This window comes from Furipterus horrens, unplaced genomic scaffold (genome assembly GCF_987537825.1).
Source record: "Furipterus horrens unplaced genomic scaffold, mFurHor1.1.pri manual_scaffold_7, whole genome shotgun sequence".
Taxonomy (NCBI): Eukaryota; Metazoa; Chordata; class Mammalia; order Chiroptera; family Furipteridae; genus Furipterus; species Furipterus horrens.
The window spans coordinates 73,698,467-73,726,081 of record NW_028327177.1 but is presented as its reverse complement, the minus strand read 5'-3'; the positions used below and the strand labels follow the sequence as shown (position 1 = coordinate 73,726,081).

General features: G+C 41.2%; 1 pseudogene; it reads left to right on the top strand.

Annotated features, from left to right (window-relative positions):
* The first annotated feature begins 1,028 nt into the window (after positions 1-1,028).
* On the top strand, positions 1,029-23,937 carry LOC150004638 (kelch-like protein 4 pseudogene; annotated as a pseudogene).
* The last annotated feature ends 3,678 nt before the right edge of the window (positions 23,938-27,615 follow it).

Below are 27,615 nucleotides of genomic sequence, written 5' to 3'. Positions count from 1 at the left end.
AATTTATATGTGTGCTTTGGGAGATGGTACTGTCAGAGTAACTTTGTGAACATTTTAACATTCTATGATCATCATAACAAGCTATGCCAATGAGTTTTTCATGTTTTTTTCCCTTTATCAACACAGTAAATCTTTCTTATTAATAGATGTGAGGTATTATTAAGCTCTTTGGGATACGGTTTGAAAAGGGAAATGCTGTCTTACTGAAAATCAAGACTATTTGTTAAGCTTTAGAGGTTCTCGTCTTTTATTAGTTATGTTCCAGATAATGCAGTACCTTTTTTTGAAATAGAAAATATCTGTAATTTCTCAGATTCTTAACTTAAAAATTAACAATGCTTTTATAACCTTTCATACCTTGTCCACTAGTAATTTCCTTTAGAATATTTTGAAGTAATGAGGTTAAACTTAAAGGAGTAGATTTCCATGTATACTACCAGCTATAAAAACATACACTTAACACCTATATGTAACTCACACTTAAAACTTGTTTTGGCTTCACAGATGAGAGCAATCATAACTACATATTAAAATGACACAAGAATTTTATGTTTGATTACAAATTGAAGGAAAGAACATATTTTTCCTCCTCTCTTCTTCCTACTCTATTTCTTAAAAGTTTCCAGTTTCCTCCTCTGTGACGAGAGAGCTTTATGGTAGCTTCACCACCACAACACAGGCACCGGCTCTTCCAATGTTAATAGGAACTGTTTCCATTCATCTCTCTGTGCATCATATGACTCAACGGTGTTCAAATAATTCTGTCCGTCATACCCTCCGACCACGAAGAGCTTGTCTCCCAGAGCGCACACAGCAGCAGCATCTCGGGGGACACCCAGCGACGCCACAGGAGACTTCCGGCCAAGACAGAGGCCTAGGCTGACACGCTCCGTCTCCCTCCACAACTAAGAAGGAATACAACTACCACAAAAGCAGCAATAACCAGAAGTTCCAGAAAGGAAATGGAAGCCCAACTGAAGAAGTTAAGAAGATGTGTTGCTCGTCTGGACAGATCATACATGCAACATCTCAAAGAAATGAATGCCAGTGTACGTGAGGAGCAGTTCCATGCTGCAAACCACGCGGATGATGCTCTCCGTAAAATGCAGAGCTACCTGAAGGACAAACAACTGTGTGATGTGCTCCTCATCGCTGGACACCTCCGCATCCCAGCCCATCGGTTGGTTCTCAGTGCAGTGTCTGATTATTTTGCTGCAATGTTTACTAATGAGGTGCTTGAAGCCAAGCAAGAAGAGGTCAAGATGGAGGGAGTTGATCCTATCGCACTAAATGCCCTAGTGCAGTATGCTTACACAGGTGTCCTTCTACTGAGAGAAGATACTATTGAAAATTTGCTGGCTGCAGCTTGTCTCCTGCAGCTGAATCGAGTCATTGAAGTCTGCTCCAATTTTCTCATAAAGCAGCTCCGCCCTTCAAACTGCTTAGGGATCCGGTCGTTCGGAGATGCGCAGGGCTGTGCCAACCTTCTGAGTGTGGCGCACAAGTACACAATGGAACACTTCATCGAGGTAATAAAGAACCAAGAATTCCTCCTGCTCCCAGCGAGTGAAGTGGCCAAGCTCCTGTGCAGTGATGACATCAACGTGCCGGATGAAGAGACCATTTTCCACGCCCTGATGCAGTGGGTGGGGCACGACCTGCCCGCGAGGCAGCAGGACCTGGCCATGTTGCTGTCGTACATCCGGCTGCCGCTACTTCCACCACAGCTACTGGCAGATCTTGAAAATAGCTCCATGTTTACTGGGGACCTTGAATGTCAGAAGCTCCTGATAGAAGCGATGAAGTACCATCTCTTACCCGAGAGAAGGCCTATGATGCAAAGCCCTCGAACGAGGCCCAGAAAATCAACCGTGGGGGCACTTTATGCTGTGGGAGGCATGGATGCTATGAAAGGTACCACTACAATCGAAAGATATGACCTCAGGACCAATAACTGGGTGCATATCGGCTCCATGAGCGGCCGTAGGCTTCAGTTTGGAGTAGCAGTGATTGATAATCAAGAAGATATAACACTGATAAACATACATGCACCCAACATAGGAGCACCCAAATACATAAAGCAAATACTAGAAGACCACAAGAATGATATTAACAACAACACACTCATAGTAGGGGACTTCAACACTCCATTATCAACAATAGACAGATCATCAAAGCAAAGAAACATCAAAGATATACAGGCATTGAACAACACACTAAACCATATGGACTTAACTGATATATACAGAACTTTTCACCCCAAAGAAGCAAAATATACATTCTTTTCAAAGGCACATAGGACATTTTCAAAGATAGACCACATGATGGGACACAAAACAAGCCTCAACAAATTCAAGAAAATTGAAATCATATCAAGCATCTTTTCAGACCACAATGCCTTGAAACTAAAAATCAACCTCAGAGAAAAAATCAAAGACACCCAAACTCATGGAGAATGAATAACACGCTATTAAATAATGAATGGGTTAACAATGACATCAAAGAGGAAATCAAGAAGTTTCTAGAAACTAATGACAATGAACACACAACAGCCCAAAACCTATGGGACACAGCAAAAGCAGTCCTAAGAGGGAAGTTCATAGCAATACAGGCATATCTGAAAAGACTAGAAGAATCTCAAATAAAAAACCTAACCACAAAGCTACAAGAATGAGAACAACAACAATAAACAAAGCCTAGGGCAAAAAGAAGAAAGGAAATCATCAAGATCAAAGCAGAATTAAATGACATAGAAACTAAACGAGCAATCCAAAAAATCAACAAAACTAGGAGCTGGTTCTTTGAAAAAAATAAACAAAATTGACAAGCCTCTAGCCAGGCTCATCAAGAAAAAAAGAGAGAAGACCCAAATAAACAAAATCAGAAATGAAAGAGGAGAAATCAAGACTGATACCTCAGAAATACAATTATAAGAAATTACTACAAACAACTATATGGCAAGAAATTTGACAACCTAGTAGAAATGGACAGATTTCTAGAAACATATAACCTTCCAAAACTGAATCAAGAAGAAGTAGAAAGCCTCAACAGACCAATAACAAAGAAGGAAATTGAAACAGTAATCCAAAATCTCCCTGCACACAAAAGCCCTGGACCGGATGGCTTCACAGGTGAATTTTACAAAACATTTAGGGAAGAACTAACACCTACCTTCCTCAAACTATTCCAAAAAATCCAAGAAGAGGGAAAAATCCCAAACTCTTTTTATGCAGCCAGTATTATCTAATCCCAAACCAGGTCAAGACACAGCAAAGAAAGAAAACTACAGGCCAATATCACTGATGAACATAGATGCTAAAATCCTCAATAAAATTTTGGCAAACAGGATCCAGCAGTACATCGAAAAGATCATACACCATGATGAAGTGGGATTCATCCCAGTCATGCAAAGATGCTTTAATATTCCCAAATCAATAAATATAATATATCGCCTAAACAAAATGAAAGACAAAAATTACATGATCATATCTATAAATGCAGAAAAAGCATTTGATAAAGTACAACACCCATTTCTGATGAAAACACTCAGCAAAATGGGAATAGATCGAGCATATCTTAACATAATTAAGGCTATATATGAGAAGCCTGAAGTCAACATCACACTCAATGGACAAAAACTGAAAGCATTCCCCTGAAATCAGGAACTAGACAAGGCTGTCCACTCTCCCCACTTCTATTCAACAGAGTGTTGGAAGTCCTAGCCACAGCAATCAGACAAGACAAAGAAATAAAAGGCATCCAAATTGGGAAAGAAGAAGCAAAACTATCACTATTTGCAGACGACATGATAGTATACCTAGAAAACCCTATAAAATCCACTAAAAAACTACTTGATATAATAAGTGAATTTGGCAAAATAGCAGGGTACAAAATAAATATACAGGAATCTAAGGCATTTGTGTACACCAACAATAAAAATCAGAGACAGAGGCAGAAAAGAAAATACCATTTCCTATAGCAACAAGAAAAATAAAGTACCTAGGAATAAACTTCCCAAAAAGATAAAAGACCTGTACACTGAAAATTATGCAACATTGAAGAAAGAAATTAAGGAAGATACAAATAAATGGAAGCAAATACCATGTTCTTGGATGGGAAGAATCAACATCATCAAAATGGCCATACTACCCAAAGCAATTTACAACTTCAATGCAATCCCTATTAAAAAACCAATGACACATTTCACTGACCTAGAACAAATCCTCCAAAAATTCATATGGAATCAAAAAAGACCCCGAATAGCAAAAGCAATCTTGAAACAGAAGAACACAGCAGGAGGAATCACGATACCAGACATCAAACAATACTACAAAGCCACTGTGATCAAAACAGTCTGGTACTGGCATAAGAACAGACATATAGATCAGTGGAACAGAATTGAAAGCCCAGAAATAAACCCAGGCCTCTATGGTCAACTAATCTTTGATAAAAGAGGAAGGAACATAAAATGGAGTGAGAAGAGCCTCTTTAACAAATGGTGCTGGGAGAACTGGACGGGGACTCACAAAAAAATGAAACTAGACCACCAATTTACACCACACACGAGAATAAACTCAAGATGGATTAAAGACTTAAATGTAAGCCGTGACACCATAAAAGTCCTAGAGAAAAACATAGGCAAGAAAATTTCAGATATCCCATGTAACAATATCTTCATGGATACATCTCCTAAGGCAAGAGAAATAAAGGAAAAAATAAACAAATGGGACTACATCAAACTCAAAAGTTTCTGCTCAGCAAAAGAAAACATCAGCAAGATGAAAAGAAAACCAACCATATGGGAAAACATATTTGCCAATGACATCACAGACAGGGGACTGATCTCCAAAATATATAAAGAGCTTATACGACTCAACAGCAAGAAAACAAATAACCCAATTAAAAAATGGGCAAAGGACCTGAACAAACACTTCTCCGAAGAGGACATACAGAAGGTCCATAGGCACATGAAAAAATGCTCAACATCATTGGCCATCAGAGGGATGCAAGTAAAAACCACAATGAGATACCACTTTACACCTGTCAGAATGGCCCTCATCAACAAATCAATAAACAACAAATGCTGGCAAGGATTTGGAGAAACGGGAACCCTACTGCACTGTTGGTGGGAATGCAGACTGGTGCAGCCACTATGGAAAACAGTATGGAATTAGCTCAAAAAAACTAAAAGTGGAACTGCCTTCTGAACCAGAGATTCCACTGCTAGGATTATACCCGAAAAATCCTAAAACCCTAACTCAAAAAAACCAATGCACCCTTATGTTCATAGCAGCCCTGTTTACAATAGCTAAGTACTGGAAACAGCCTAAGTGTGCCCATCTGTTGATGAGTGGATCAAAAAACAGTGGTACATCTACACAATGGAATACTATGTAGCAGAAAGAAAGAAGGAACTCCTACCATTTGTGACAACATGGATGGAACTAGAGAGAATTATGCTTAGTGAAATAAGCCAGGCAAAGAAAGCAAAATGCCATATGATATCACCTAATACAGGAAACTAAAGAGCAACACAAACAAACGAACTAAATAGGCAAAGACTAGAATAGTAGTCAGTAGGGGGGAGGGGGGAGGGAGAGAAGGGGGATAAGTAAGGGAAGGGTCTAGTCAAGGAACGTGTATGAATGACTCATGAACATGGACAACGGGGAGGGATATGATTGTGGGAGAAAGGATGGGCTGGGAGGGGTGGAGCAATGGGGGAAAAATGGGACAACTGTAATTGAAAAACCAAAAAATAAAATAAAATAAAAAATTGCTGTGGCTATTCGGGCTCTTTTTTGGTTCCATATAAATTTTTGAAGTATTTGTTCTAGGTCTGTGAAATATGTTGCTGGTATTTTAATAGGGATTGCATTGAATCTATAAATTGCTTTGGGTACTATGGACATTTTAATGATGTTGATTCTTCCCATCCATGAGCATGGTATATGCTTCCATTTATTTGTATCTTCTTTAATTTCTTTCTTTAGTGTTATGTAGTTTTCTGAGTACAGGTCTTTTACCTCCTTGGTTAAGTTTATTCCTAGGTATTTTATTTTTCTTGTTGCTATGGAAAATGGGATTTTTCTTTCAATTTCTATCTCTGAGTTTTTATTGTTGCTGTAGAAAAATGCCTTTGATTTCTTAATATTGACTTTGTATCTTGCTATTTTGCCGAATTCACTTATTAGGTTGAGTAGTTTTTTTGTGGAGTCTATAGGGTGTTCTATGTACACTACCATGTCATCTGCAAATAATGACAGTTTTACTTCCTCATTTCCAATTTGGATACCTTTTATTTCTTTTTCTTGTCTGATTCCTGTGGCTAGAACTTCCAAGACTATGTTGAATAGGAGTGGAGAGAGCGGACATCCTTGTCTTGTTACTGATGTCAGGGGGAATGCTCTCAGTTTTTGCCCATTGAGTATGATGTTGGCTTCAGGTTTCTCATATATGGCCTTTATTATGTTGAGGTATGCTCCCTCTATTTCCATTTTGCTGAGAGTTTTTATCAGAAATGGGTGTTGTACTTTATCAAATGCTTTTTCTGCATCTATTGATATGATCATGTGGTTTTTATCTTTCATTTTGTTTATGTGGTGTATTACATTTATTGATTTGCGAATATTAAACCATCCTTGCATCCCTGGGATGAATCCCATTTGATTGTGGTGTATGATCTCTCTAATGTGTTGCTTGATCTGGTTTGCCAATATTTTGTTGAGGATTTCAGCATCTATGTTCATCAGCGATACTGGCCTGTAGTTTTCTTTCTTTGTTGTGTCTTGACCTGGTTTTGGAATTAGGGTCATACTGGTTTCATAGAACGAGTTTAGGAGTCTTCCCTCTTCTTGTGTCTTTTGGAATAGTCTGAGGAGGATAGGAGTTAGTTCTTTCCTAAATGTTTTGTAGAATTCACTCCTGGAGCCATCCGGTCCAGGGCTTTTGTGTGCTGGGAGTTTTTTGATTACTGCTTCAATTTCACTAGCTGTTATTGGTCTATTCAGACTTTCTGCTTCTTCTTGATTCAGTTTGGGAAGACTATAGGTTTCCAGGAATTTGTCCATTTCCTCTAGGTTGTCAAATTTCTTGCCATACAGTTGTTCGTAATAATTTCTTACAATCCTTTGTATTTCTGTTGTACCAGTTGTGATTTCTCCTCTTTCGTTTCTGATTTGATTTATTTGGGTCCCCTCTCTTTTTTTCTTGATGAGCCTGGTTAAAGGCTTGTCAATTTTGTTTAGCTTTTTAAAAAATCAGCTCCTACTTTTGTTGATATTTTGAATTTTTAATTTAGTCTCTATGTCATTTAATTGTGCTCTGATCTGGATGATTTCCTTCCTTCTACTTGATCTGGGCTTTGCTTGTAGTTCTTCCCCTAGTTCTTGTAGCTGTAGGGTTAAATTTTTTATTAGACATTCTTCTTGCTTTTTTAGGTAGGCCTGTATTGCTATGAGCTTTCCTCTTAGGACTGCTTTTGCTATATCCCATAGGTTTTGGGTTGTTGTGTGTTCATTATCATTAGTTTCCAGAAACTTTTTGATTTCTTCCTTGATGTCATTGTTAACCTATTCCTTATTTAATAGCATGTTATTCATTCTCCATTAGTTTGAATGTTTTTGAGTTTTTTCCTTGAGGTTGATTTCCAATTTTAAGCCATTGTGATCTGAGAAGATGCTTGATATAATTTCAATTTCCTTGAATTTGTTAAGGCTTGTTTTGTGTCCTACCATGTGGTCTATCTTTGAAAATGTTCCATGTGCACTTGAGAAGTATGTATATTTTGCTTCTTTGGGGTGAAAACTTCTATATATATCTACTAAGTCCATTTGATCTAGAGTGTTGTTCAGTGCCTCAATATCTTTGGTGTTTCTTTGCTTCGAAGATCTGTCCATTGTCGACAGTGGGGTGTTAAAGTCTCCTACTATGAGTGTGTTGCTGTCTATATCTTTCTTGGAGTCTATCAAAATATTCCTTATATATTTGGGTGCTCCTAAGTTGGGTGCATATATATTTATAAGGGTTATATCTTCTTGATGGATTTTTCCCTTAAGTATTATGAAATGCCCTTCTTTGTCTCTTTTTATGGACTTTACTGTGAAATCTGTTTTGTCTGATATAAGTATTGCTACCCCGGCTTTTTTTTTTTTATGTCCATTTGCTTGAAATACTTTTTTCCATCCCTTTCCTTTCCGTCTGTGTAGATCTTTTGTTCTAAGGTTAGTCTCTTGTAGACAGCATATATGTGGATCATTCTTTCTAATTAATTCAGCTACCCTATGTCTTTTCATTGGAGCGTTTAATCCATTTACATTTATGTTTATTACCGATAAGTACTTATTCATTGTCATTTTTCCCCTTTTACTCATGTTCTTCTCTGTCTCTCTCTGTTTCTTTATCTTCTTAAAGCAGACCCTTTAGCATCTCTTGCATTGCTGGTTTGGTGGAGATGTATTCTTTTAGCCTTCTTTTGTCTTGGAAGCTCCTTATTTCACCCTCCATTTTGAATGAGAGCTTTGCTGGGTATAGTATTCTAGGTTGTAGGCCTGTGGTTTTCATTGCTTGGAATATTTTTTGCCATTCCCTTCTGGCTTGTAATGTTTCTGCTGAGAAATCTGATGATAGCCTTATTGGAGCTCCCTTGCATGTTATTAGTTGTTCCTCTCTTGCTGCTTTTAGGATTCTCTCTGTCTTTGAATGTTGGCATTTTAATTATGATGTGTCTTGAGGTGGGTCTGTTGGGGTTCATCTTCATTGGGACCCTCTGTGCTTCCTGGACTTGTGTGACTCTTTCTTTCCTCATGTGAGGTAAGTTTTCTGTCATTAGTTTTTCAAAGAGGTTTTCTACTTCTTGCTCTTCTTCTTCTCCTTCTGGAATTCCTAATGATGCGGATATTATTACATTTCATGTTGTCCTTCAGCTGTCTTAGAACCTCTTCAGTCTTTTTTCATTTTGTTGCATTATCTGGGAGTTTTTGTGTACGTTGTCCTCCAGCTCATGGATCCAATCTTCTGCTTCCTCTAGCCTGCTTTTAATTCCTTCTACTGTGTTCTTCAATTCAGAGATCGTATTCTTCATTTCCTCCTTGCTCTTATTGATAGCTTCTATGTCCTTTTTCATACCCATGTAATTCTCTGTAAGTTCCTTGTAGTTTTTCTGGAGTTCCTTGTAGTTTCCCTGGAGTTGTTTGTGGTTTCTGCTGAGCTCATTCAGCTTCTCCATAATCCATGTTTTGAATTCCGTATCTGATATTTTGCTCCCCTCTATTTCATTTAGGACTCTCTCTGGGGATTCTACCTTTCCTTTTGATGGGGGGTTGTTTCTCTGTCTCCCCATTTTTGTGATTCCTATTGTTTGTTGGTGCTTGTTAGAATGATCTGCTCTTCCTGGATCTGCCTCTGGTATCATCAGATCATGTACCAGACTGGCCGTAGACAGCCTATTGGAGACTTCCAGTGATCTACTGCCTTTGCCTGTCTTCTTTAGTTGTTAATCTACTCAATCTGTGATTAGCCGTCAGGCTTAAGGACCGTGGGTGTGGCAGCTTGATTCCTGTAGGCAGGGCTTTTATTTCCCCTTAGTCTGATGCCACTTGGAGGTGAATGGTCTGTCTGCTGTAGTGGGGCTGAGTCAGCACTGGCTGGTCCTGGGAGGAGGTTAGTGTAGCCTCCACTTACTCCTTCGCACTCTTGGATCTCCGTCTGTGTTGTCCTTGATGTTATTTCTTTAGTCTGTCTGGTTGTATTTCAACTACTCTTTGGTGGATCTTTTTCTCTCGTTAGTTGATTGAGAGTCACTCTGCCCACCTTGTCTTTAGATCTTTTGTGGAGGTGTCAGTCACTCTTCTCCGCATTCATTCCTGGAGTTTCTCCTTAACAGGAGCAAGCTGAGAACACTGTCCCTACTCCGCCACCATCTTTCCCTCCCAGGAAGAGGTGATTTCAAGTTGCCTGAAGCAACACTACAGTCAGCACTGTGGAAACGCGTTAACTGTCTCGAATTCCAAGAGCCAGAGTTTCCCTCTCACTGACAGTACATTGTTTTCATTCACTGCGTGTCACAGTGAATAGTGAAATTCCTGCAGAGTACACACGTAGAAATTGGTGTTTCTGAAAATGTTCCTCTCTTCTCTGTAGTTTAATGCATAATCTAATTTTATATATAGGAAATTCATTTGGAATGCTGAGGTTGGTGTGATCCTCATATATACACATTGTTTCTTTATATTCTCTTCGACCTTTATTTTAAATGAATGCTTGGCTGTTTTCTTTTTCAAACATAAACAAGGAAGGTAAAGTTTCCCAAAGCAACAGTACAGTTAACACTGTAAGAAACTCATTCACCTTCTCGAATAATTCCAAAAGCTAGAGCCTACATTCAGAAGTCACTATATTGTTCTCAACTATTGCATCATAAGGATGACTGTGGAAACCTAGAGTGTAAAAAGGTAGAGTTGTAGTTTCCCTCAAACTCCTGTTTCCAGTGTACTTTAATGTGTAGTCTGAGAAGTTATATGTAAAAATGAATAGAAATGTGGAGTTGTGTGGTGGCATACTTTACAGATAGTTCCTTTCTGTCTTTTTTGACCATCCAGTTTAATGAGCATAACGCTGTGTTCTATATCAACGATACGATAGTAATGTCAATTTTATGAAGCAACACGACAGTTCACAGTGTACAAAACTGTTCATTTTCTCTTGGCCAAAGAGCCAGAGCTTCCCTCTCTCTGACAGTCCATTGTTTTCATTCACTGAGTGCCACGGTGAACCGTGAATTTTCTACAGAGTACACAGGTAGAGATTGAGGTTTTGGAAAATATTCTCTTGTAGTTGTGTACTTTAATGCATAATCTAATCATATACGTAGGAAGTTAGTGAGCAATGGGGAGGTCGATGTGATCTTGTTTGATACAGATTGTGCCCTTCTAATTCTTCTTTCCAGAAAGTTAACGAACAAGACATTGTGTTTTATGTCAATGAGTACCAGGTGATTTCAACTTTCCTGAAGCAACATTACAGTCATCGCTGTGGAAACGCGTTCACTTTCTCAAATTTCAAGAGCCAGAGCTTCCCTCTTGGGGACAGTACATGGTTTTCATTCACTGCATATCACGGTGAACCGTGGATCCTGCAGAGTACGCACATAGAAATTGATGTTTCTGAGAATGTTCCTCTTTCCTGTGTAGTTAAATGCATAATATAATCATATACATAGGAAATTTGTTAGGAATGCTGCGGTCGTTATGATCCTAATATATAGACACTGTTCCTTTCTGTTATCTTCGACTTTTCTTTTAAATGAACAATTGTCTGTTTTCTTTCTCCAACATAAACAAGGAAGGTCAAGTTTCCCAAAGCAACAGTATAGTAAACATGGTCAAAAACTCATTCAGCTTCTCAAATAATTCCAAAAGCTAGAGCCTTCATCCAGTTATCACTATATGGTTTTCCACTCTTGCATCATAAGGCTGACTGTGGAATCCTAGGGTGTAAAGAAGTAGAGTTGTAGTTTACCAGAAACTCCTCTTTCCAGTGTACTTTAAAATGTAGTCAGGGAAGCAATATGGAAAAGTGATGAGAAATGTAAAAGTTGTGTGATGACATACTTCACAGATGGTTCCTTTCTGTCCTTTTTGACCATCCAGTTCAATGAGCATAACACTGTGTTCTACATCAACGATAGGATAATAATGTCAGTTTCTTGAAGCAACACGACAGTTCGCACTGTACAAACCCGTTAATTTTCTCTTGTCCAATAAGCCAGAGCTTCCTTCTCTCTGACAATACATTATTTCCATTTGGTGCGTGTCATGGTGAACCGTGGAATTCCTGTAGAGTACACACGTAGAGTTTGAAGTTACTGAAAGTGTTCCTCTATAGTTGTGTACTTTATTTTTTATTTATTTAACCCTAACTCTAACCCTACACCTAAACTGACCCCTACACCTAACACTACCACTAAACCTACCCCTACCCCTAACCCGAAACCTAACCCTAAAGCTAACCTTAAACCTCAGTCTAACCCTAAGCCTAACCCTAACCCTAACCGTAACCCTAAGCCTAACCCTGACTAACCCTAATCCTAACACAAACACTAAGCCTAAGCCTAACCCTAACCCTAAACATAACCCTAACCCTAAGCCTAACCCTAACCCTAACTCTAACCCTAAGCCTAACCCTAACCCTAACTCTAACTCTAAGCCTAAGCCTAACCCTAACCCAAACCCTAAACCTAACTCTAAGCCTAACGCTAACCCTAACGCTAAGCCTAACCCTAACCCTAACCCTAATCCGAAGCCTAACCCTAAGCCTAACCCCAACCGTAACCCTAACCCTAGGCCTAACCATTACTCTAACCCTAACCCTAATATACTTGTGTACTTTAATGCATAATCTAATCCTATACGTAGGAAATTCGTTACTAATGCTGAGGTTGGTGTGATACTCATGTATAGAGACTGTTTCTCTCTGTTCTGTTTCACCTTTCTTTGAAATCAACAAATGGCTGTTTTCTTTCTCAAACATAAACAAAGAAGATTAAGTTTCCCAAAGCAGCAGTACAGTTAACACTGTAAAAAACTCATTCACTTCTCTAATAATTCCAAGAGCCAGAGCCTTCATACAGCTCTCACTCTATAATTTTCCACTATTGGGTCATAAATTTGACTGCGGAATCCTACCAAGAGTGTAAAGAGGTAGAGATTGTAGTTTTTTTGAAACTCCTGTTTCCAGTGTACTTTAATGTGTAGTCTGAGAATATATATGAAAAAGTGGCTAGGAATGTGAGAGTTGTGTGATGGCATACTTCACAGATGGTTCCTTTCTGTCCCTTTTGACCATCCAGTTTAATGAGCATAACGCTGTTTTCTATATCAAGGATACGATAGTAATGTCAGTTTCATGAAGGAACATGACAGTTCACACTGTACAAACTCGTTCATTATCTCTAGTCCAATGATCCAGAGCTTCCTTCTCTCTGATGGTACATTCTTTCCATTCAGTGCGTGTCATGGTGAACCATGGAATTCCTATAGAATATGCACATAGAGATTGAGGTTTCTGAAAGTATTCTTCGATAGTTGTGTATTTTATTTTTTATTATTTTAATTTTTTTAACCCTAACCCTATCCTAACCCTTCCCCTACCCCGACCCCTACACCTAACCCCACCCCTAACTTTATGCCTACCCCTACCCCTAACCCTAATCCTAACTCTAACCCTAACACTAAGCCTAATCCTAACCCTAATCGTAACCCTAAGCCTAACGCTAACCCTAACCCTAAGCCTAAGCCTAACCCTAACCCTAAACCTAACCTTAACACTAAGCCGAACCATAACCATAACCCTAACCCTAACCCTAAGCCTAAGCCTAACACTAACCCTAACCCTAACAGTAACCCTAAGCCAAACCCTAATATAGTTGTGTACTTTAAGGCATAATCTAATCCTATACGTAGGAAATTCGCTACTAATGATGAGGTTGGTGTGATCCTCATGTATAGAGACTGTTATTCTCTGTTCTGTTTGACCTTTCTTGGAAATCAACAAATGGATGTTTTCTTTCTCAAACATAAGCAAGGAAGATCAACTTTCCCAAAGCAGCAGTACCATTAACACTGTAAAAAACTCATTCACTTTTCTAATAATTCCAAGAGCCAGAGCCTTCATACAGCTGTCACTCTATGGCTTTCCATGATTGCGTCATAAAGTTGACTGTGGAATCCTACCAAGAGTGTAAAGAGGTAGAGCTTGTAGTTTTTTGGAAAACCCTTTTTCCAGTGTACTTTAATGTGTAGTCTGAGAAAACATAAGGAAAAGTGGTTAGGAATATGAGAGTTGTGTGATGGCATACTTCACAGATAGTTCCTTTCTGTCCCTTTTGACCATCCAGTGTAATGAGCATAACGCTGTGTTCTATATCAACGATACGATAGTAATGTCAGTTTCATGAAGCAACATGACAGTTCACACTGTAGAAACTCGTTCTTTTCTTTTGTCCAGTTAGCAAGAACTTCCTTCTCTCTGACGGTACATTGTTTTCATTCACTGCATGTCATGGTGAATTGTGGAATTCCTGAAGAGTACACATGTAGAAATTGAAGTTTCTGAAAATGTTCCTCTTTCCTGTGTAGTTTAACGAATAATTTAATCCTATACATAGGAAATTTGTTACTAATGCTGAGGTTGCTGTGATACTCATGTATAGAGACTGTTTCTCTCTGTTCTGTTTCACCTTTCCCTGAAATCAAGAAAAGGCTGTTTTCTTTCTCAAACATAAGCAAGGAAGGTCAAGTTTCCAAATGCAGCAGTAGAGTTAACACTGTAAAAAACTCATTCACTTCTCTCATAATTCCAAGAGCCAGAGCCTTCATACAGCTGTCTCTCTATAATTTTCCATTATTGCATCATAAATTTGACTATGGAATCCTACCAAGAGTGTAAAGAGGTAGAGATTGTAGTTTTTTTGAAACTCCTGTTTCCAGTGTACTTTAATGTGTAGTCTGAGAATATATATGAAAAAGTGGCTAGGAATGTGAGAGTTGTGTGATGGCATACTTCACAGATGGTTCCTTTCTGTCCTTTTGACCATCCAGTTTAATGAGCATAACTCTGTGTTCTATATCAAGGATACGATGGTAATGCCAGTTTCATGAAGGAACACGACAGTTCACACTGTACAAACTCGTTCATTATCTCTAGTCCAATGAACCAGAGCTTCCTTCTCTCTGACGGTACATTGTTTCCATTCAGTGCGTGTCATGGTGAACCGTGGAATTCCTGTAGAGTACACACGTAGAGATTGAGGTTTCTGAAAGTATTCCTCTACAATTATGTACTTTATTTTTTATTTTTATTTTTTTTAACCCTAGACCTAAACCTACCATGTTCACTATCCCTAAACCTAACCCTACCCCTAATCTTACCCCAAAACCTAATCCGACCCCTAACCCTAACTCTATCCATAACCCGAAGCCTAACCCTAAGCTTAATTCTAACCCTAACCCTAAACTTAACCTAACCCTAACCCTACACATAACCATAACCATAAGCCTAACCCTAACACTAAACCTAACCCAAACCACATGCCTAACTCTAAGCATAAACCGAACCCTAACCCTACCCATAAGCCTAACCCTAAGCCTAAACCTAACCCTAAACCTAACCATAACACTAACCCTAAGAATAAGCTCAACCCTAACCTTAACCCTAACCCAAACACTAACCCTAGCCCTAAGCCTGACCTTAACCCTAAGCCTAAGTCTAAGCCTAACCCTAATCCTAAGCCTAACCCTAATATAGTTGTGTACTTTAATGCATAATCTAAACCTATACGTAGGAAATTCGTTACTAATGATGAGGTTGGTGTGATCCTCATATATAGAGATTATTTCTCTCTGTTCTGTTCGACCTTTCTTTGAAATCCACAAAAGGCTGTTTTATTTCTCAAACATAAGCAAGGAAGGTGAAGTTTCAAAAAGCAGCATACCATTAACACTGTAAAAAACTAATTAATTTCTCTAATATTTCCAAGAGCCAGAGCCTTCATTCAGATGTCACTATATTGTTTTCCACTATCGAGTCATAAAGTTGACTGTGAAATCCTAGAGTGTAAAGAGGTAGAGTTGTTGTTTCCCGGAAACTCCTGTTTGCAGTGTACTTTAATGTGTAGTGTGGGAAGCTATATGTAAAGTCATTAGAAATGTGAGAGTTTTGTGATGGCATATTTCACAGATGGTTCTTTTCTGTCCCTTTTGACCATCCAGTTTAATGAGCATAACACTGTGTTCTATATCAATGATACTATAGTAATGTCAGTTTCATGAAGCAACACGAAAGTTCACACTGTACAAACACGCTCATTTTCTCTTGTCCAATGAGCCAGAGCTTCCTTCTCTCTGATGGTACATTGTTTTCATTCACTGCGTGTCATGGTGAACCGTCGAATTCCTGTAGAGTACACACATAGAGATTGAGGTTTCTGAAAGTATTCCTCTATAGTTGTGTACTTTATTATTTTTTTATTTTTGTTTTTTAACCCTAACCCTAATCCTAACCCTTATCCTAACCTTAACCCTAACCATAAAACTAAGCCTAAGCCTAAGCCTAAGCCTAACCCTAAGCCTAAACCTAACCCTAACCCTAAGCCTAACCCTATCCCTAAACTTAAGCCTAAGCCTAACCTTAACCCTAACTGTAATCGTAACCCTAACCCTAACCCTAACACTAAGCCGAACCCTAACCCTAACCCTAACCCTAACACTAAGCCTAACCCTAACCTTAACCCTAAGCCTAACCCTAATACAGTTGTGTACTTTAATGCATAATCTCATCATATACGTAGAAAATTCATTAGTAATCCTTAGGTTGGTGTTATCCTCATGTTTAAAGACTGTTTCTCTCTGTTCTCTTTGATCTTTCTCTGAAATCAGCAAATGGCTGCTTTTTCTCTCTAACATAAGCAAGGAAGATCAAATTTCCGAAAGCAACAGCACAGTGAACACTGTAAAAAATTCATTCACTTCTCTAATAATTCTAAGAGTCAGAGCCTTCATCCAGATGTCACTATACTGTTTTCTACTATTGAGTCATAAGGTTGACTGTGGAATCCTAGAGTATAAAGAGGCAGAGTTGTAGTTTCCCGGAAACAGCTGTTTGCAGTGTACTGTAATGTGTAGTCTGGGAAGCTATATGTAAAAGTGATTAGAAATGTGAGAGTTTTGTGATGGCATACTTCACAGATGGTTCCTTTCTGTCCCTTTTGACCATCCAGTTTAATGAGCATAATGCTGTGTTCTATATCAATGATACAATAGTAATGTCAGTTTCATGAAGCAACACGAAAGTTCACACTGTACAAACATGTTCATTTTTTCTTGTCTAATGAGCCAAGCTTACTTCTCTTTAACTGTATATTGTTTTCATTCACTGCATGTCATGGTGAACCGTGGAATTCCTGTAGGGTACACACGTAGAGATTGAGGTTTCTGAAAGTATTCCTCTACAGTTGTGAACTTTAATGAATAATCTAATCCTATACGTAGGAAATTCATTACTAATGCTGAGGTTGGTGTGATCCTCATGTATATAGACTGTTTCTGTACTGTTTGACCTTTCTTTGAAATCAACAAATGGCTGTTTTCTTTCTCAAACATAAGCAAGGAAGATCAAGTTTCCCAAAGCAGCAGTACAGTTAACACTGTAAAAAACTCATTCACTTCTCTAATAATTCTAAGAGTCAGAGCCCTCATACAGATGTCACTATATTGTTTTCCACCATTGAGTTATAAGGTTGACTGTGGAATCCTAGAGTGTAAAGAGGTAGAGTTGTAGTTTCCCGGAAACTCCTGTTAGCAGTGTACTTTAATTTGTAGTCTGGGAAGCTATATGTAAAAGTGATTAGAAATGTGAGAGTTTTGTGATGGCATACTTCACAGATGGTTCTTTTCTGTCCCTTTTGACCATCCAGTTTAGTGAGCAGAAAGATGTGTTCTATATCAACGATACGATAGTAATGTCAGTTTCATGAAGCAACACGACAGTTCACACTGTACAACCTCGTTCATTATCTCTTGTCCAATGAGCCAGGGCTTCCATTTCTCTGACGTTCCATTGTTTCCATTCACTGCATATCATGGTGAACCGTGGAATTCCTGCAGAGTACACATGTAGAAATTGAAGTTTCTGAACATGTTCCTCTATAGTTGTGTACTTTATTATATTTTTTATTTATTTTTTATCCCAAACCCGGACCCCTACCCCTACTTCTACCCCTAACCCTACCCCTAACTCTATCCCTTCCCCTTCCCCTAACCCTAAACCTAACCCTAACTCTAACCCTAACCCTAATATAGTTTTCTACTTTAATGGATAATCTAATCCTATACATAGGAAATTCATTACTAATGCTGATGTTGGTGTGATCCTCCTGTATAGAGATTGATTCTCTCTGCTCTGTTTGACATTTCTTTGAAATTAACAAATGGCTGTTTTCATTCTGAAACATAAGCAAGGAAGATCAAGTTGACCAAAGCAGGAGTACAGTTAACACTGTAAAAAACTCATTCACTTCTCTAATAATTCTAAGAGCCAGAGCCTACATTCAGATGTCACTATATTGTTTTCCAGTATTGAGTCATAAGTTTGACTGTGGAATCCAAGAGTGTAAAGAGGTTGAGTTGTATTTTCCCAGAAACTCCATTTTTGCAGTGTACTTTAATGTGTATTCTGGTAAGCTACATGTAAAAGTGATTAGAAATGTGAAAGTTTTGTGATGGCATTCTTTACAGATGGTTCCTTTCTGTCCCTTTTGACCATCCAGTTAAATGAGCATAACGCTGTGTTCTATATCAACGATACGATAGTAATGCCAGTTTCATGAAGCAACACGACAGTCCACACTGTACAAACCAGTTCATTTTCTCTTGTCCAATGAGCCATAGCTTACTTCTCTCTGACAGTATATTGTATTCATTCACTGCGTGTCATGGTGAACCGTGGAATTCCTGTAGAGTACACACGTAGAGATTGAGTTTTCTGAAAGAATTCCTCTATAGTTGTGTACTTTATTTTTCTTTTATTGTTATTTATTTAACCCTAACCCTAACCCTACACCTACCACTAACCCTAACCCTAACCTTAAACCTAAGCCGTACCCTAAGCCTAACGCTAACCGTAACCCTAACCCTAGGCCTAAACCTAACCCTAACCCTAACCCTAAGCCTAAACCTAACCCTCACCCTAATCCTAAACCTAACCCTAACCCTAACCCGAAACCTAACCCTAAGCTTAAGCCTAATACTAACCCTAATCCTAACCCTAACCCTAATATATTTGTGTATTTAATGCATAATCTAATCCTATACATAGGAAATGCATTACTAATGCTGAGGTTGTTGTGATCCTCATGTATAAAGATTGTTTCTCTCTGTTCTGTTTAACCTTTCTTTGAAATTAACAAATGGCTGTTTTCTATCTCAAACATAAGCAAGGAAGATCAAGTTTCCAAAAGCAACAGTACAGCTAACACTGTAAAAAACTCATTCACTTCTCTAATAATTCTAAGAGTCAGAGCCCTCATGCAGATGTCACTATATTATTTTCCACTATTGAGCTATAAGGTTGACTGTGGAATCTTATAGTGTAAAGAGTAGAGTTGTAGTTTCCCGGAAACTCCTGTTTCCAGCGTACTTTAATGTGCAGTCTGGTAAGCTATAGGGAAAAGTGATTAGAAATATGAGTTTTGTGATGGCATACTTCACAGATATTTCCTTTCTATCCCTTTTGACCATCCAGTTTAATTACCATAACGCTGTGTTCTACATCAACGATACGATAGCAACATCAGTTTAATGAAGCAACACGATAGTTCACGCTGTACAAACCCGTTCATTTACTCTTTTCTAATGAGCCAGAGCTTACTACTCTCTGACTGTATATTGTTTTAATTCACTGCGTGTCATGGCGAACCGTGGAATTTCTGTAGAATACACACGTAGAGATTGAGGTTTCTGAAAGCATTCCTCTAAAGTTGCATACTTTATTTTTCTTTGATTTTTATTTATCTAACCCTAACCCTAATTCTATCCCTACCCCTAACCCTATCCCTAACCCTAAGCCTAAACCTAACTCTAACCCTAACCCTAAGCCTAACCCTAACTCTAACCCTAAGCCTAACCCTAACCCTAACCCTAAGCCTAACCCTAATCCTAACCCTAACCCTAACACTAACTCTAACCCTAACCCTAATATAGTTGTGTAATTTAATGCCTAATCTAATCCTTTATGTAGGAAATTCGTTACTAATGCTGAGGTTGGTGTGATCCTCATGTATAGAGACTGTTTCTCTCTGTTCTCTTTGACCTTTCTCTGAAATCAACAAATGGCTGTTTTCTTTCTCAAACATAAGCAAGGAAGATCAAGTTTCCAAAAGCAACAGTACAGCTAACACTGTAAAAAACTCATTCACTTCTCTAATAATTCTAAGAGTCAGAGCCCTCATGCAGATGTCACTATATTGTTTTCCACTATTGAGCCATAAGGTTGACTGTGGAATCCTAGAGTGTAAAGAGTAGAGTTGTAGTTTCCCAGAAACTCCTGTTTTCAGCGTACTTTAATGTGCAGTTTGGGAAGCTATATGGAAAAGTGATTAGAAATGTGAGAGTATTGTGATGGCATACTTCACAGAGGGTTCCTTTAGATCCCCTTTGACAATCCAGTTTAATGACCATAGCGCTGTGTTCTATATCAAAGATATGATAGTAATGTCAGTTTAATGAAGAAAAATGACAGTTCACACTGTACAAACTCATTCATTTTCTCTTGTCCAATGAGCCAGAGCTTACTTCTCTCTGATGGTATATTGTTTTCATTCACTGCGTGTCATGGTGAACCGTGGAATTTCTGTAGAGTACACACGTAGAGATTGAGTTTTCTGAAAGAATTCCTCTAAAGGTTTGTACTTTATTTTTCTTTTATTGTTATTTATTTAACCCTAGCCCTAACCTTAAACCTAAGCTGTACCCTAAGCCTAACCCTAACCGTAACCCTAACCCTAAGACTAACCCTTACCCTCACCCTAACCCTAATCCTAACCCTAACTGTAAATCTAACCCTAAGCTTAAGCCTAATACTAACCCTAATCCTAACCCTAACCCTAACCCTAATATATTTATGTATTTAATGCATAATCTAATCCTATACATAGGAAATTCATTACTAATGCTGAGGTTGGTGTGATCCTCATGTACAAAGATTGTTTCTCTCTGTTCTGTTTAACCTTTCTTTGAAATTAACATATGGCTGTTTTCTTTCTCAAACATAAGCAAGGAAGGTGAAGTTTCAAAAAGCAGCATACCATTAACACTGTAAAAAACTCATTCACTTCTCTAATAATTCTAAGAGTCAGAGCCCTCATGCAGATGTCACTATATTGTTTTCCACTATTGAGCCATAAGGTTGACTGTGGAATCCTAGCGTGTAAAGAGTAGAGTTGTAGTTTCCCGGAAACTCCTGTTTTCAGCGTACTTTAATGTGCAGTGTGGTAAACTATAGGGAAAAGTGATTAGAAATATGAGTTTTGTGATGGCATACTTCACAGATGTTTCCTTTCTATCCCTTTTGACCATCCAATTTAATGACCATAACGCTGTGTTCTATATCAACAATATGATAGTAATGTCAGTTTAATGAAGCAACACAACAGTTCACGCTGTACAAACCCATTCATTTTCTCTTGTCAAATGAGCCAGAGCTTACTTCTCTCTGATGGGATATTGTTTTTCTTCACTGCGTGTCATGGCCAACCGTGGAATTTCTGTAGAATACACACGTAGAGATTGAGGTTTCTGAAAGTATAACTCTAAAGTTGTGTACTTTATTTTTCTTTATTTAATTCTAACCCTAACCCTAACCACAACCCTAACACTAACCCTAATCCCTAACAATAACCCTAACCCAACTGTAACCCTAACCCCTAACCCTAACCCTAAACCCTAATCCTAACCCTAACCCTAACCCTAACCATAAAACCCTAACCCTAACCCTAAAACCCTAACCCTAAAACCTTAACCCTAACCCTAACCCTAACTCTAACTCTTACCCTAACCCTAACCCTAAACCCTAACCCTAACCCTAACCCCAACCCTAACCCTGACCCTGACCCTGACCCTGACCCTAAACCCTAAACCCTGACCCTAAAACCCTGGCCTGTCAGAGTTCCTTACCCACACATGTCATCACTCCAAAATTAATTAAATCTGGAGTACTGTGCATCATCTGTTTCATAAGTGGTGTGACATGTGCAAGATGGGAGAACCAAATGTAGACAGTAGGAGCAGAAAGCAGGAGAGTAGGGACACAAGAAAGGGAAATGGCAGTTTATGGCCTGTGCAGTGAGACTCAACAGGTAACGGGGAATCCAGGAGGAAATCAGCTGGTTCTGTGGTGGTTACCTTATTAGCAATACCAGGCTTCCTGGTGACCAAAGCCAGGATACAGGCTGACAAGAAATTACCTATAGTTACCACAGTTGTCTACCAGACGGCAGCACTGAGACAGACAGTGTGCAGTAGTGGGCAGCAGCCCTGATGAGCACTGAAGATTTCCCATGATGCATGCAGCAGCAGGCCACGCAGGTTTGGCTCAGTAGAAAAAGTGGCTGCCTGGTAACCCGAGAGCCTGGTGTTTGAGTATGGGGCTTGCCCTAAATGCTCTTTTTGCCTCAGTGTGAAGATAAGAAACAGAATGAAAGGAAGGCTGTTGCTGGCATGTCCCCTCATCTTTCATCACCACCGAAGTCTTTTGAAATCAGGAACAGCTGTTTACTGTGTAGTGACAAAGGGCAGCGATATGCGCGAAACACAGGGAAGAGAGTCAGACAATGGAAGTATGAGACAGAGAAGCGGAGACAGGCAGTGTCTTAGCCTCATGGCACAAGACAGGGAATTGGCAGTCCAGGTTCCCACTATCAACGAGTGCAACAACACATCAATGTGACGGGGAAATCTTGTCACTGTAACCAGTCTTGCAGTACCACACTAACTGGGAACAGATACCTGACAACCTGAGAACCGATACCTGGCAAGCAGAAACAGAACAACTATTGACCCGAACAGTACCAAGTAACCAGAAAATCAGCAGCAGGTATCCCAGGACCAGTCCAGAGGTAATTGGCTAAACATCAGTACCAAAAGCTAACACGAGTACCTAATACAGGTAGATCTAGTTTCTATTACACAGTAACCTCAGAGTGCTTATGAAGTAGCCTGCTAACCATAATCTGCATACAATGTCATGGGGAACAGAATACATGATAAGTAGTTCCAGGTTCTCTAACAACCACTGCAAGGATTCCGGGGTCTCATAATGGAGGAGCGCGGTAACCACGTCATGGTGACCAGTGAGTCGAAAGCCTTGACCTGCTAGGCAAGTAGTGGTAGCTGGAAAGCATTACCAGTGTGTCATGAACCAGCAGCAGATCAGCAGGGAACAAGTCACACGTGACCTTTAAACTAGAAACGGCCCATCTCTGAACCGATGCCCAGAGATGTAATAACAAAGACATGGTGACCTGGCGGCCAATTCCAGATTGCCAGGTGCCACAAGCAATGTAATCTTGTGACCTGGAGCAGGGTATTTGGTGACCAGTACCTGGTTCCCTGAGAACCAGTGTCATGTTAGCAGCTACAGAACTGCTAATTGGTGACACGGCGAATATAACCAGGAAACCTATTCAGCAATACCCAGTGCCTCGGAGACAAGATGGCAACCGGGCAGTCACAGCGAGGTCACGTGGTGCCCAACAGAAATGCATGAAACTAAAGGGACTGTATTACCAGGTTGCCTGGACTTTATAAACCACAGTTCCTAGAGTTTACAACGTATTGGCCAAAGCATGGTAAATTGGTAGCCATGGCCTGAGGAACTGTTATCTGTGACAAGCTGGCAAGGCAATACAGCACTGATGACCTTTAGACTGACCAAAGTCATGGAATCGGGAAATCACCACCTGGATGCAATGATACATTTGATAGGCAGGCAGACAAGACCATGAGAGGAAGCAATCACAACCAGACAGGCACCCATCCGTATCAGTCAGCACTGCACTGCAAGTGCAGAGGCACGCGGCAGCAGGAACAGGAACTCCCGAACCCTCACCGGTAACCGTAAACGTACACAGCAATGCTACATGATAGCAATATTCACTCTACCTTCAGAAAGCTGGAATTCCAGAAGAGGCGCACATCAGGAAAGCAGTCCTTCAAAGGCTCAGTCCTTGCCGTAGGAAATGGTGAGCCAGGATGCTCATCGAAGGATTTTGGGAACCGCTGGGAGCGCGCCTATTCCCTGTGCAGAAACGGGTCTGTCAATGTGAAGTTGCAGAGCAGCTTGTGTTCTGGTGAAGGACCCCCTCAGCCTTGGGGGAAAGCAGCATGAGTGCAGCGCACAAACTTGAAGCTCTGTTCTACAGCCTAATCTGATACAATCTATAGGAACAGAATGTGGCTACATGAGTTCTCCTTCTCGTGCATGCACATGTGACAGTGTTTCCCGTGACATGAAAGTAGAAATCATAGAAAGCAATGACTGGCACAATGAATCAGAACTGTCTTGGACGCAATACACAAAAGAAATCAGGAGAAGCCTACTCAGGCTGGGGCACACTGCACTTTCTCCGGTAGAAACTGGCCAGCCTAGTCCCCTCCTCTCTGCAGGAGTCTTGCAATCTGTGAGCACTTCCTCATATCCTTGGCATGTCCCTGGACCCTGCTGGTCAGAGGTCCACAGCAGAGAGACATGAATTGCGAAGAGGCAAGAGACAGAGAATTGGGAGCAGCCGGTGAGGTGCCAAGCACCTGCGGGATGATGAGTTTGTCAGCTTGCACCAACGTCAAGTGTTCCCGATGGGATGCCCATGGAGGCCACTGATGAAGTGGCTATGCAGTGGGCACTAAAGAGCATCTGTGTGAGCTGTGAGCTCAGCTGAGGCCATGGTGGCTGAGTGGACGAAGCACTTGCCCAGGAACCCTGAAGGCCTCATTTCAGGTCTTGGTTAGAGCACAGCCGTCTGCAGTTGCCCATCGTTGCCTTTTGGGAGCACAGCAGAGATGGCCATTTGGGGGTTGTCACCTATCGCTTTTCACACCCTCCACACCTCTCCATAAGTCAAGAAAGAGAAGCCATCAGGACTGAGAGCCAAGGGACATGCAGAACAGTCCTAGTGAAAGCGGAGCCAACCTGTTAGCGAGAACGCGAGACAGAGTCATACGTTCCCAGAGCGTCATGACCCAAGGAAGCCAAGAAACAGTGTGTCCTTCCCGTGGAGCGACACGTCCCAGGCAGCACAGTGGCTTACAGCAAGGCAAAGAACCATATTGAGCTGCCATAGCCGAGGACACTCAGGAAATGGAGAGTGCGGGAGTGCAAAGTCCTCTGGGCTGCAAGCGAAGCGGACGCCTACCTCATCACCTGCAGGAAGCTAAATGGCAGAGACCACACTGCTCTGAAGGCAGGCCTCGACAGGTAAGCTGCCGTAATGGGTATTTGCATGGGCAATCATGCACCGAAGACAATCATACACCGCTTGGGTAAGCGGCAGCAGCAGAAACAGACCGGGAGTAGCCCTCATTCCCAAGCACCAGAGAGAGAGGGCTAAGAGTCCCCAACAGGAAGCTCCAGGAGATGCACAGCCCACTGCAGCTCAGTGGAGAGATGGCCATTCCACAGGCCAAATGGCCAGCGGTGAAGTCCCTGTGGTGGGCCAGCAACCTGGACCACCATTGCATTATACCCTCAGTCGCCAACATCCTTGCAGTCACGTAGTGGATCTCACAACAGTGGCGGAGCTAGAGTGTTCCGGCAGAAGATTCAAGATATGCACAGGCTAAAAACACAAGTCACAGTATGTTCTTGGACTAACAGAGCACTGTCAGGTAAGAGAAGGCAAAGTCCCCACAGAGAAGAGGTCTGCCTGGAGAGGACACATGCATGGGTCACCGCACTAGGCTCCTTTCAACATCGTAGGACACAGAAACACACGTTGATGGCTGTCACAGTGTTTGTCCCTGCACCCAGCAGGGACGGGAACGGTCATGAAGGACAGCAGTGCAGATGTGAGGTGGAACACACACAGGGCAGTCATACTCAGCAGCAGCGGACACAATGCAGAGCACAGGGACCTGGAAACATGGAGTACCAGGCCCTCAGGAGCCAAAATAAAGAAGCGTCTGTGTCACCGACCCTCTGTGAACAATGCCACAGCCAACAAAGCACAAAGAAATCACACCCAGCGCGTTCATGACAAGTAGCAGAGACAGTGCAGGGAGAGGCAGAACAGGCAGCCCTCTTCCCCATGACCTCTGAAACGCAGTTGCCGGGAGCCAAGGCAACACACAGCAGCTGTTATGACAGAGTCACCCAAAGGAGAAGAAGGCACAGCAGGAACGGCAAAGCACTTCTCGTGTTTACCTACACAGGCATGTAGTTCCTTGACGTGTCCACAACACAGCAGCACAGAGTCGGCCCAGCGTTTCTGTGCAGGGGAAAGCACGCTCCACACATCACTGTACAGTACCTAGAAAAGGAAACGAAACAGTACAGGTGAGCACAGCCAAGTGGATTGAGTGCCTGTTTAGGAAACAGGAAGCCTCGGGTTTGAATCACAGCTGGTCTCCATTGAATTTTTTGACACAGGTGTCATGCTCTGGGTTGCTCAAGAGGAAACCTGTCAGCAGTTATCCTCATCCTTTTTTCCACCTCACATCCAAAGTCCTGTAATCATAGGGCATAGTACGAATCCAGAGGAGAACCACAGCAAGTGTCCTGGCCTCCCCACTGTAAAGGGAATGGAAAACCGCACAGCACAGAGGAACAGAAGCACACAGCACCTGCTGCCCACATCTTGCTTCTCCACTGAGAGACCCTGAGCATCATTCAAAGTAGCAGCTTTCCCCAAAGAAGAAGGTCCTTTCCAGACCTCATGACAGGTCTGGAAGAACAAAGTGCTGCAACTCGTGCAGGTCCCTGTGGAAACCTCAGGGATCTTACAGGAGGGTGACAGGGAGACTAAGAGGAGAGCACAGAAACAGGATTCAGGAAAAGGGAGTGCCATGTGGCTGACAGCGCTCTGATGGAGACACAGTTGACACAGGTAAGGATCCAGTAAGTTTATTGAAGAAGCTCCATTATATGAGCGAGCAACATCAGCATCCATGAAGTAAAAGTAGCCAGTGAAACTTGCAAAGAACAGAAGGGATTAGAAAATGCAGAGAAAGCTCTATGTGGAGTGCTCTCACATATCCTACAAGTAGCTTTTTCTGGAATGTCATAGTCAGGCAGTTCCCTCCTCCCCCTTTCTTTCCAGTCCCCATAGCCCCATCCTCCAGCACCCATAGGCTACATGTCACAGACATACTCAGGGAGACAATACCCTCACAGGACCCCAACCATCAGCAACTGTGCACAACCTGAGAAAACCTAGCAAATACCTGATCCCAGCCAAACAAGGCACCCTTCCCTTGGTCACTTCTGCTGTCGCTGCCCCTGACAGGAAACACACTGTGAGAAGCCTGAAAGTCCTGTCCAATGGAAGGAGCACTGCAGTTTCTACTGGAGGTCCAAAGAAGGCAAGGAGGGGAGTGGCAGAATGTTCTGAATGGAAGACAGGACAGCGATGCAGGTTTTCTCATGGCCCACACTGACAACCGAGGACCAAAGTGACCCAGGACACCTCAGCAGAAACACACAGAGAGAAGCCATACAGGCAAGTGCCTGAGGCAGGAGGCAACTGAAGTCAAAAGAGAAAGGAACAGGGACCGCCCAGGGCGTTCTGGCCCAGTGCACTTGGCGGGCAGCAGCAGAACAAAAAGTGCCTGTCCGGATTCCCAGCGAGGGCAGAGACAGAGCCAGTGGAAGAGATACCCTGCAGGGGATCAAGAAGCAGCCACAAGCAAATGTTCATCTCCCTGGACATGTCCAGGAAACCGACCCTCTGCAGTAGTCAGGACACGTACAGTCTTTGAACCCAAACACTGAACAGGTGCTGCAATGACAAATCTTTTTCTGGCCAAAGAACATGAAGCAGCCACAAGCAATGTGCATCACAGGTGAGGTCAC